The sequence below is a fragment of the Leptonotus elevatus genome, chromosome 1 (assembly GCF_054856555.1).
Source record: "Leptonotus elevatus isolate MCC_2025b chromosome 1, RoL_Lele_1.0, whole genome shotgun sequence".
Taxonomy (NCBI): Eukaryota; Metazoa; Chordata; class Actinopteri; order Syngnathiformes; family Syngnathidae; genus Leptonotus; species Leptonotus elevatus.
The window spans coordinates 6,987,421-6,999,982 of record NC_141239.1 but is presented as its reverse complement, the minus strand read 5'-3'; the positions used below and the strand labels follow the sequence as shown (position 1 = coordinate 6,999,982).

Here is a 12,562-nt window from a genome sequence, read left to right as displayed (position 1 = left end):
GATAAGTTCACATAATTCTTCTCACTCGTATTACTACAGAGGTGTTGATTAACAATTTGTAGTTGGAACTACATTGCACCATCCTAAAAGTTGTATTTTGCCTTTCTAATGTCTAATTTTTATTTGAAGACATTTGTAAATGTAGTTGTTTGGAGACCGACACTGATACTTTAGATCATGGACCAACTGTCACCAAAAGTAAACCATGCGGGTGATATCGTCCAGAACGACCTGCAAAAGGTGAAAATCTGCGATATAAAGAGACCATATGTAAACATTTTGAATATAGCTTGAAACCACTGCCATGCTTTAAACACAATGCAATTGATCAAAACACAATTATTCCATCCTGCTTTTTCTAACTCGCACAAAAGGCAAAGTGTGCTTGAATTTCCTGTGAAACAGACACATGAAACAAAAGAGAATTAAACATTACACATTTAAACACTAGAATGTTCAACCAAGCCATATTATTCAATCTAATGAAAGTCTGCTAGCTTAATGCTAACTTGTAATGCGAAATGCCATAAGCAGGATAACGGAAATTAGCATAGATGTTACGGTAATTAGAAACCTTTACACAACCTGTAACTTAAACTCACAAACACAGCACACAACAATATTTATTATTTATTGACATTATCCTTGTGTTCATTGAGAACAATGACTTATTCTTACTGATACTCAGTTGAGGATCTTCTCTTCTTGTTTGTTGTTATTTCCGCCGCATCTCTTCCAGCATACCCCGGTGCTGCTCGACACTTTTGTAAACCCATAAAAACGCGGTCATTCATACCCAAGCTCTTTGGCGACAACTCATGCCCATCTTGACTTGCCTGAGCTAACAACAGCCAACTATGTTCTCATTCTCTGACACACACGTCAATCACCAGGATAGGCCCCGCCCTTTAAAGCCACATACAATGAAAATCACTGATATTACAGAGTAGAACGTGAGGACAACGTGCCAAAAATAACATCTCTGTCAAATCCGATTTTACTCGTAAGGAATTTGATCGCTCTTTATCATTACAATGCTGCGCTTGTACTGTTTTCTATGTCTACTCTTATTTGAGTTAATCCAAAATCTTAAGTGAGCTGTAAGTACATGTAGCATGCATTACATTTAATGTCAGCTAAATGTAGATGTAAATATTGACCAACATTGTTAGTTCACATCAGAGGGTTAACTAAGGGCTTTTAACAGTGGAGCATGATGATGAGGATGAGGATGAGGATGAGGATGTGGTTTGTACGATCACCGAGGTACCTTGCATGAATAATGATACCTTCACTTAAGGCCACCTTTTTTTCTTTTTTCCCCCACCGTCAGCCATTAACGCGGTGGGGGTTGCCAGGGGTCGAGCGGAACACACACTTTCAGTGTTCAAATCGGCGCATCATGGATTTGCGATCCGAACCTTCGGATTTGCAAACGGATTTGCATCGTGGGCACAATGCACTTCTCAAGGATGGAATCGGTCCTTGCACTGCTATAAGTGCTCGGGCCCCTCTGCGGCTACCTTGACATTTACTCCGTGTTCTATACGAGGTGGGGAAAGCGACAAAGACGCGTAAAAGAGTAAAGGCAGTAAAGAGGAGTAGAGGGAAGAAGAACTGATTGCCATCAAGTGCAAAAGAGGAACAGGATTCAGAAGATGTAGATTAAATGATTACAGTCAAGGAGATTGAAATGAAAGCAGTATCAGGAGAGTGGGAATCAGCCACACCCATAAAAGTGTGTGCGTGTCTTCTGCTTGATAGATAGCCCGTCATGATGGGGGGATGTGGGACTGAAAGATGGAGGAGGGGTGTTGAAATTGTGACAAGGAGTCATTTGTCTGTCTACACAATCAGACCAGCCGGTCACTACAGGAGGGGGAGGGGGGGGAGGTGTCCGCTGCACCCCCACCTCATTTCACTCTAACTTATCACTTGTCTCCATTTTGTCAAAACAAAACATTTATTTCTCACACCAGCACAACTTTATACTCGCGCCCTTCCGATCCTCATCATCGTCGTGACCGTCGCTGATGCCTCTCGATCCCTTCACATTTAAACCACTTGAAAACTACAGTACTCCTAATTATTCAAATGTCATGTCTTTTATTAAATCCTTCACCTCACAACTGAAGCACTTTCTCACTTTCTACATACGTCGCTGCTTGCAAGACCCAAATGCCGTCGTTTCAGAAACTTACAGCGAATAATACACTTGCATACATCACAGTTCATGATTCATACGTCCCCTATATTGGATTTTAAAGATAAAAAAATGTTAGACGTACTGTTGCCCCCCACATGTTTTTTGGGGGGGGGGGGGGAAATCTAAATGTTTATAACATATAGGGTAGGCAAGGCAAAAGTGTTAAAGACAAAAGTTTAACAGTGTTTAAAAGCAAAGTAAAAAAGAGAAGAAAAAGTAGCTTACTAAAATTACAAAAAGTACGTATTTGTGCCAGGAATTTTTTTGTTGTTGTGAAAACTTGATTTAAAAAAATGCTTTAAAACTCATAGTTTTTAACCTGGATTTAAAAGCATTTGCACTTGCCTGACTTCTTTACTCCTGTTTCTCATTCCATTTGGGTGCAGCATAACAGCTAAATGCTGCTTCACCATGTTTGCTTTAAAAGGAATCCCGACCGTAATGACAAGTTTGCTCTATATTATTTATTTGGTTGTTACTAACATAACTATAAGATTCATTTTTCATAAATCATTCTCAGTTTAATACATTTTGTAGCAACTTTATTTGGACGTACGCCGCCATTGTTATTTACGTCGCAACGCATTCAGTGCGTAGTGACGTAGAATGGCGGCGGGCTCTCTGCCGAGCAACGTGGAACACCAATAAAGAAAGCAAGGTAAGTCTCCGTAGCATTCCTAAAGGGACATCAAAACGCTTGAATGCGTCTGGTGAATGACAAGAGCACGGCGTGGGGGAGGGTGGCTCTCCCGATCGCATGTTGTTTCGTTAGGGTTAGGGTTAGGGTTGCGTGTACTTGTGTACGTCCAAATAAAGTTTCTACAAAATGTATTAAACTGGAAATTATTTTTGAAAAATGAATCTCATAGTTAAGTTGGTAACAACCAAGTAAATAATATAGAGCTAACTTGTCATTACAGTCGGCGTTCCTTTTAAACTCTGCTCCAATAATTGACCTGAGTCTGCAGAATGTAGACTATAGACCAAGGGTTGGGCAAACTCGGTCCTCAAGGGCCGGAGTCCTGCAGGTTTTGGAGGTTTCCCTCTTCCAACACAAGCTGATTCTAATCAACAGGATCATGATCAGGGTTATGCATAGCTTGCTGATGAGCTGATCATATCAGCTGTGTTGGAGAAAGGAAACCTGCAGGACTCTGGCCCCGGAGGACCGAGTTTGCCCATCCCTGCTCTAGACTATGTTTATCAACAGTTTTTGAAGAACTTCTGAGGTTTGAATATCCCCCAATATATTCCAGTGGGAGCGTCAATTATATGCAGATTTTCACTTTTTGCCGGCTAGCCCAGTCTCGGTGCCCTGACTGTATTTACAGTACAGTATTTAGCAGTGTGCTTTCGGTATGGTACAATGTTGTGCTGCAACATGTAGTATTGCTTTGCTGCCATCTTGTGGCATCTTGGTGCCCAGGAACGATCTTGAAACGATGTGAGAGTTTTCATGAAGTGCTTTGCCGCCATCTTGTGACATCAATTTCATGGGTTGTATAAATGATTTGCAGATTTTCGTTATCCGGGCAGCGCTCTGGCCATTTCACGGGAAAACTGTATATGCTATTGAATATTTTTAGAATCAATTATTCTATTGATTATTTAATCAAATCATCGGACAAATATTTATTTTGCACTAAAGTGTGTTACAAAACAATTTTTTTGTTTAACAACAATGACACAATACCACACCAGAGGGATTTACAGTGGTACCTCGGAGTTTGAACATAATTCGTTCCTGTGAAGTGTTCAAAGTCAGAATTCCCATAGAAAATAATCTAAATGCAATTAATCTGTTCCCAAGCTCCAAAAACGGAGAATTCCTATTTTTAAATTCTATTTATGTTTTTTACATTTACACCCTGTACAGTATTTAAACAATAAAAAATTACCTTACCTTTTTTGTTGTGGTGTGATGGCATCAGTGGATAAAAAATGCTATGTTAATGCTAGCTTTAGTTCAGTGCTGAGTTTGTGTATTTTACATCCTGCATATTGTTAGGCTACTAAACGGTCAGGCACGTTGTTGAACAGCTAAGGGGGTCCTCGTGCCAGTATTTACAGAAGTAGTCACGGTAGTTACAACGGCGCGATAATCTCCTTCCTAATTCCGCTGTGGTTCGTAGCACTGTATGTTTTTCTTTGCTTGCCACTGGCACTGTTGTCTTTCTTTGGGCCCAATGGCGAAGAAAATTGTCGTAAAAAAATCAAAATGCAAGTCGCGAGTATGGAGCACCTCCGGGAGTATTCACGATCTGACTGGAAATGAGCAGCGCATCGTCAAAACGACCGCAACGTGAGCATTCGGTATTGCTTGGCTTTGCTCGGCTTCCTGTTTTCAAGGTACGTTCGGCTCAGCTTGCTTCGAAAATGAGATTTTACTTTCCTATCGCTTGCCTTTGTTGGCTCGTTTAGACATTTCTTCAGAGATTAGATGCTTTTATCTTAAAGGCAGCATCATTTTTTTCTTTAGTTAAATTACAGTCTGACATATGCAATATGAACTGAAGTGCCGACATTGACAACAGAATGAGCACAATGGTGTAATACTTGTGAGAGCCTTTCCAGGAAAGTCTTGCAGAAACAAAATGACTTAATCGGTTGATATGTAAAACCGAGTTAGTCGGCATATTTACTGTCACGCACAGATCACATGTGACTTTTGGTCTATTTCTACCCACTTACTGATTCTTGTGAGTCGTTTTCCCATCTGCTGTCATTATTTTTAATGATTTAATTTCTCTCACCTCCCCCCACTGTGTTTGTTGTGTGGCACAGGAAGCAGACTCAAAGATCAGATCCGGCGAAGCCCTGAAATTAGACTCAGCCGAGGTGCAAACGATCACCACAATTTGTGTCAGATGCTGAGAATTCATGTGATGAGGAAAGCGTGCATCTAACCAACATTGGTTTTCACCGAAGCGCCGATCACTTTTAGTTTCTCGGCAAAGTCCGAAAATCCTTCCTAAATTGTCAGCTTGTTTTTTTGCCAAACACAAATGTGTTTGTTGTAATGTCAGATAGAGAAAAGCAGTTATTGATCTGGTTGTGCTACGGGCCGTGGGGGGGGAAGTGGGCCGCTGAGTCCCGGAGGCTCAAAGGTGCATTACGGTTCAGCCCGCGGTTCACCACGGATGCCAGTACGTCTCACCACGTTCCGATGGGGTCTGACACGTTTTTCACGTTCTGTCAAGGATTTCCGCAGATGGACGCCGGGCATGTTTGTGGCCCTGTTGGAGTCGAATTAAGTTCCCATGTTGGGCCCTGCTTCAGAGTCGGCGTCAGCGTAGGGGAACTCTTACTGATGCTCAGTAAATGTTTGATATTTTTAGTTTTCAATGTAATTCATGGATCCACCTTTTCTACAAAAAATTGCAAAAGAGCCCGTTATTCACATGCACACTGCACATATCTCTCGGTCTTTGTGTCTCTCTCCCCCTCTCTCTGTGTCTGGCCCTCTGTCGCTGTCTTTCTGTCACTCTCTCTCTGTCTGTCTCTCTTTTGCGCTCTCTCTCCGCCTTTCGTCTCTCTCGATCTGTATTTCACTTTACCTCTCTCTCTCGTTCTCGCTTTTCTCTCTTTCTCTCTCTATCCTCTCTCTCGCACACGCTCTTGCACTCTCTCTCTCCCCCCCTCTGCTCGCTGTCTCTCTTTTTCTTTCACTCTTTCGTGCTTTTGCTCTTTCTTGTGCTCTCTCGCACTCCCTCTGCTCTTTCCTTCTCTCTCTCACTCACTCTCGCCGTCTTTCATTCTCTCTCTTTTGCTCTTTCATTGTCTTTCTTTCTTTCGCTGTTTCGTGCTTTTGCTCTTTCTTTCGCTCTTGTGCTCTCTCGAACTCCCTCTGCTCTTTCCTTCTCTCTCTCACTCACTCTCGCCGTCTTTCATTCTCTCTCTTTTGCTCTCTTTCGTTGTCTTTCTTTCTTTCGCTGTTTCGTGCTTTTGTTCTTTCTTGTGCTCTCTCGAACTCCCTCTACTCTTTCCTTCTCTCTCTCACTCACTCGCCATCTTTCATTCGCTCTCGTTGTCTCCGTCTTTCTTACGCTCTCTCTTTCTTTCTTTTGCTCTCTTGCACTCCCTAACACTCTCTCCCCACCTCTCTCATATTTAAGCATTATGTATGTATGTAACGGCAGGCATTATAGGTAAAGTAAGTAAATGACTTTAAAAGAGTTATAGGCAGCAGGTATGAGATGACAATATTTCCTGCGACTGTCACACTACAGACCACTTCCTCGCATTACTATTGTAACAGTATCGCTATTACGTAGGTACTGTGAAGTGTAGTTGCACATACCCCGTCGGCTCAGTTTCTCATTCACACCATGACTGCCTTGGCAAATGTTTTGACAATTTCAAGATCTTGCCGGGCATTCGCTGCAATCACGGCCTGTTGCGTTTGCACATCCCGCCCTCCCGCGTTGTTTCACACAACCATCGTTTTTGTCCCTGGTGGGATGAATCGGCGCTGTCGGGCACATAGTGTAAATGTGGCTTTAGGGAGTTTTTATCCTTGCCGCCGTTGTCTATTGGTGTGCTAGTGTGTGAGGAGAATACTTCTTAGACCTTCTCCGTATGTAAAGTGCCTTGATATAGCGTCTGTTGTGAGTTGGCACTTTAAAAACAAAACTGAATAGAAGAACACAATTTGGATTGACTCACAAGCATCAATCCTCTCTCTACCACTCTAATCAGTCCAGTCGTAGTAATAAAACAAAAAAAAAAAAGCATGTGTGGACCATTGAATGAATTCAATATTCCCTTAGTGGGGTAGATTGATTCTCAATACGAAGAAAAAGAATGCCGACGAGCATCCCGGAACAGGAGGTTGCACTCTAAATAATAACCGTATATATGTGTGTAGTGTACATCAATTTATATCATTAAATGGAATGGGGAATGTGAGTGTTGTTGTTTGCTCTTTTCTTCACCTTGACTAAGTGCTAACAAAGTATGTGACTCCCGTGAGTGCTGAAGCAGCTGACTCATTGCAACGAGACAACACAAAGTCATTTTGTAGTGCATGGTACTGCGAGCATAGAGCGGCAAATTTGCTTCATTTTTCTGGGGATGACGCTGTGTTACTGTTTTAGGGTCCCGGTTGTCACTGCTCAGTCCTCAGCACGTGCGATGTGCGCTAGTCGTTTCAGGACCGGTTGTAGCGGGTTTTCGGCAAACATCCTGCTCTCTGAAAACATGGCCCTTCTCATCTCAATACAAATCTTCATGTCCACTCTCGTTACATGTTGTTGGTCTCCCGGACAGTCCCAATCATCCCTTCTGACGGGACGGTATGTGCGAATCAGCTTGTGGTTCCTGCAATGTGAGCTCATTTACATGAAAATGACGTTAGTGTCTGAGTCGGCGTTCTCTCGTTTACTTTGTTGTGAGTCATTTTGCGTACGCGCGTTTCGTCTGTATTGCATGTGCTTCACCCTGCCTTTGATGTCCGTGGCTTTCATGACACTGGTAGTGATGGCGTTTCCATTTCATGTTGGTAGGAAGAGCAGGCTTTTGATGATTTTGGCTACAGACCAAACACTTGAGATATTGAGAAAGAGGAACATGTGAGTTTATTTTGTTCTGTATGCAATGTCACATTGGAAATGGAAACAATAGAATTTTACATGCAAGTCTCTCTTAGGAGTTCTCCCATCTCATCTTTCAAGATTTTGTAACAAGAATCTGTGCTGGCGTCTTCGTATGTATCCACAAATAGACCAGACTGCACTCCTCCTCCCGCATTCCTCACACCATGGTAAAACTAATATTAGCCGTTTTCGTAGGCTTTAGAAGCGAAGGCAACCCCCAAATTTTTCTTTACAATATTATGTTCATTGCAGCCCCACTAGTCTAAACACGGTATTCTGATTAATATTGTGTTTGCGGAATACGTATATGTTATAAGCAGCTAAATCCACAGCGTATTTATTTTGCCACTTGCAAAATGACATCACAGTTGCTCAGGTAGAAAAGCGCTCTATAAATCTGATGCATTATTATTATTTTTTTATTATTATTATTATTATTAACTACCAATCATAGCTTTGTGGCAATTGTCTATTTATTTATTTTAAAAAAAAATACATAATTATAACCTGTAATAGTAGGTCAGAACTCATGTAGTCTGTATAGCTAATAGACATTGAACGTCTCAAGCTTTTTTGTAGTTGATGCTAATTGGATGAAAATTGAGTCGGAGTTGAGATTTTCATTGGCAGTTGCAGAGGTTAGCCACAAGTGGGCTTTACCTGCCGGTAAAGCCAAACTGTGGCAGCATTTTTACTTTATGGACCTATATTTTCCACCACTGTGCAATTGTCTGCGCATTACTGAACATAAGATTTTGGCGACAAAGATGGAGCTTGACTTTGCAGTCCCGTGGTGCCTTGCTGCTGGTTTGAACCTTTTAAGACTAGCAGGCTAGTGACCAGGGCTGTGCAAAATTCAGAATTTCAAAATTCAATGCATGAATTTGAATTTGAAGTAACACCACTCCCACAGGATGTTGAACTGAATTTATATTACAGGAAGTGGAATTCGATGCAATTCAGAGAAACTGATTGTCATTACATTTAAGTGAGAATGAGTTTCACTCGTGTGCTCCAAACAAAATGTCCAAAATGTTGGGCGACCAAGACTTGATAAAGCAAGGTATTCTGGGAAATGAAGTGTTGTTTACCATCATATATATATATATTTTTAAATGTTTGTACAACTTAAGTGTAAGTGATCTGTTTTGTCTGAGTAGACTTTTAAAGGAATACAAGACTTATGAAAAACTAACCAGCTATTCTGTGATGTGGCTAATTTCAACTCTTCCCTGTATTTTTTATTTATTTATTTTGAGCGATTATGATTTTATAGCACTTTTTATAAATATTTTTGCATTAAGTACAGTATCGACCATTTTGGACAGTCACGTGATCGATCATATGACATGGCCGCTAATGACAACAAAGCCACTCACGAGGAATGATTGCGTCCCACAGCGGACATCAAAGGTGGAATTTTGCCCCATAGCAAAGAAGCACTGCTTCAAAAGCAGCGCTGCCACGGAGGACTCGCCAAAGATTTGCATCCAGCCGAAAGCCGTGAAAGTGGCCGAGTCATTCAGCTGGCCGTCTCCTAGCGAGTCGACGTTGGGGACCATCTACAAGTTGCATGTTACAGAGGCTCATATTACCAGTCAAGTCACCATTGACATTGTTCACTCTGGAAAATTCATTTGTGGACGGTCCCTAACCTGGCCTGTAAACATCCGGGTGACTTTTACTCTGCTTAGGCCAAGCTACATGTTGTGTGCTAAGCACGCTTTAGCTCACATTAGGAGAGGCCACCCCCACAGCCCCACCCCCACATGGAATGACATGAAACCTGACATGCTGAGGATTTTACTCAGAATTGGCGCAATAACTGGGATAGAAAACTGCCTTTTTCTTGCCCATTACGTCAGCAAACTCCCATTCAAATGAACGAAGGCGGCTTTCGTTTACGCACGGGATACGTCATCACGATCACATGACCAGGATAATGGCGTTCACAACAGTATGTTCTTATTTTGATACTTAATTGGTTTAAAAGAAAATTCAGCGAATAAGATGTCAGAGATGGTTGCACTTTTACTCTTTGTACACAATGCCTTATCCAATACTGGAAAATGAGTTCTAAGTCTTGTATCGCTTTAATGTGAATACAATCCAAAAGTTCTATACTTAATCTATTTACTATAAGTTAAGTGTTAATGAAGTACATAAAGTCCTTAAAGTAATTGTATGAAATTCATGTTGTAAGTAGGCTTATATTCTGTTAAGCTTCATTACTAAATACACTAGGTTTGCATCATATATTTCTTTGAATTTCAATTCTACTTGCTGCGATTAAAATTTGAACTGCAATTCTGCTTCCTTTTTTTCCTCCTCAATTGGAATTTAGGTGTTATTCTCAATTCAATTTCGACTGAACTAGCCGTAGCGACTTGACGCTAACCGCTAAGCTAATCCACTACCATCTTATTCTTAGTGTGCCGACCCGCGCGGACGTTTGAAGACGGTGTCTGCTGGATCAGAACCCTTCTGTCATTCTATGGTACAACACACCATCCATATATTGCAGCAATACTTCCATCATCAGAGCAGCGTCGGGTAACATAATTTAAATAGAGAAAACTCAATCGGTTATCTGAAACACTTCTTTTCTCACCTCATGACATTTCAGTGTCATCGGGTCAAAAACGGACAGATTGTAGTGATAGACTCTACCAATGCTGCAAGGCTATCCTGTGTTTAAAAAAATGTGCGGGTATTTGTCTATTCACCTACCAAGTGCTCCCCTCATTTTCCCTTTGTGTCTTTCTGTCTACCTTTTTTGGGCCACCATTATGGTGCTTAGTCTCATGAATATTTACATCTTAGAGGGGAAGTGTCAAGGGAGACCATGTGTGGCTGGCCTTTCCTAATTATGGTGATGGGCTTCTTTAGAAGACAACACGCACAATTCCAATTAGATAACACTTACTAAGCCTTAAACAAATCAAGCTGAACAGCATCAGATGCATGCAGACACACACACACGCCCCCCAGCAGAGAGTTGGTAATAGTGCAGCTGGGGCTTGCAGCTGCTTCTTCGGTTATTGTCTAACAGTGAGCTAAATGATGGGCACAAACTTGGCAGATGAGTCATTAGAGACGCGCGTGTTCTGTTGTTGTGCCATGAAAAAATATCTGACAGTGATGAATAGAAGTGTGATTCACGTTGACGGGCACAGCTGAGGATGGGCGGGGGCGTTTAAGAGAGGAAAGACGTTCAAGAGGCGAAATTATTATGGCGGGTGGGGTTGGGGGTGGGGGGGTTGCAGTCAGACAAGAGTCACAGGGATGCAAAATGAGATGTAGAGCCAGAAAAATTGAAGCAGCTTGTATTGGTTAGTGTGGGCAGAGAGAGAGAGAGAGAGAGAGAGAGAGAGAGAGAGAGAGAGAAAGGGAGGAAGGAAAGACTGGTGAGCAAGCGAGCATCAGCGGGAAGGAGTGCTCGAGTGAGTCATTTTAGACAAGAAAGATGGCAAAGGATGAAGGTGACTGATCACAGGACACACGTTGGGAAATGTGGGAGAAGGCGGTCAAGGCCCAACAAGGCAACATGAGCGTGATAATAAAAGTGATAGGAAGCTGCAAATAGATACGACTGCACAGGTGAGACGAGAAGATCGGGAATCCAAGCATCGGCGTACTGATTCCCAGAATATAAAATGGAAATATGATAATAAATCATTGATGGAGATGGTTTGGTGTGTATACTTGATAAATTATTCAACCGTGATCAAGGCATCAATGACGCTTGAGGCTAATTCCCATTCCCGTTTTTCTTTTTTTTTTTTAACTGAGCGATCAGAGCAAAGTCAACAGTGGACTAGCCTCAGATATAGTTATGCATTATAAATGGCTTGGAATGTAACAATGGAAAATGTGCTTAATCTTCTGAAATATGATCATATCCTCTTTATGGGGGACTTTAATATTCACGTGTGCTGTCCGGAAAAAAGATAAAGTTGAGTTGAGTACTGTTTTATCCTCGTTGTCACTTGCTCTTCTTGCCCGGTGCGCTGATTCGCTAGCTAACAGCCAATCACAGTGATCAAATGCCCCCGACACCGATTGAACATGTTGAATTTGCTGGAAACGGACCCCCCCCTCTCTGTAGCTCCGTCTGCCATAACGGCCAGCACAGTCTACCAAAACACGGTAAAGTTGACACAAAAATACAGATGTTTTTACGTTGAGCACACGTGCGCCTGTCTACGAAAATAGGGCCCTTAAGCTTCTCAAGTGCTCTCATTCAAGGTCCTGCAACACACACTGTGACCCCTTAAGGCCTAGATACACCGATCCGACGTCGGACAAATGGGACTGGGCCGACGCCACAGAGTGTGGGCGTCGGCCCAGACGTCGGCACGTCACGTGGAAAAATGACAAATACACACCGCACCGACACAGACTATTACGTACCCGACGTATTCCAACTCGATCCGACTTCACGACAGTAATCTATGCACTGATCAGACGGCGCATGCCGTTGGCCCAACGCTGTCCGACTCCCGACGTCGGATCGGTGTATCGAGGCCTTTAAGCATACACATTTCAGCAAAGATAAGTTGGTTGTTTTGACAATATATGGTGTCTGTGTTTAAAATGGAGGTTCTGTCGTCCTTCTGTTTGGGAACTTGTGGTCACAACATCAGGCATGTCTTGCACGCCACCACACACAAGCTTTCATCAGGGCACTTCACATCCTCAGAGCGGAAACCGGAGTGCCCGCGGCACCCCGTGAGGCTTTGCCGCTGTATAGCCAGACATA

General features: G+C 42.4%; 1 protein-coding gene across 1 annotated transcript in view; it reads left to right on the top strand.

The window, feature by feature from the left end:
• Positions 1-12,562, top strand: part of spsb4a (splA/ryanodine receptor domain and SOCS box containing 4a) — an 87,858-nt gene that overhangs the window by 534 nt on the left and 74,762 nt on the right. The window lies entirely within an intron of this gene.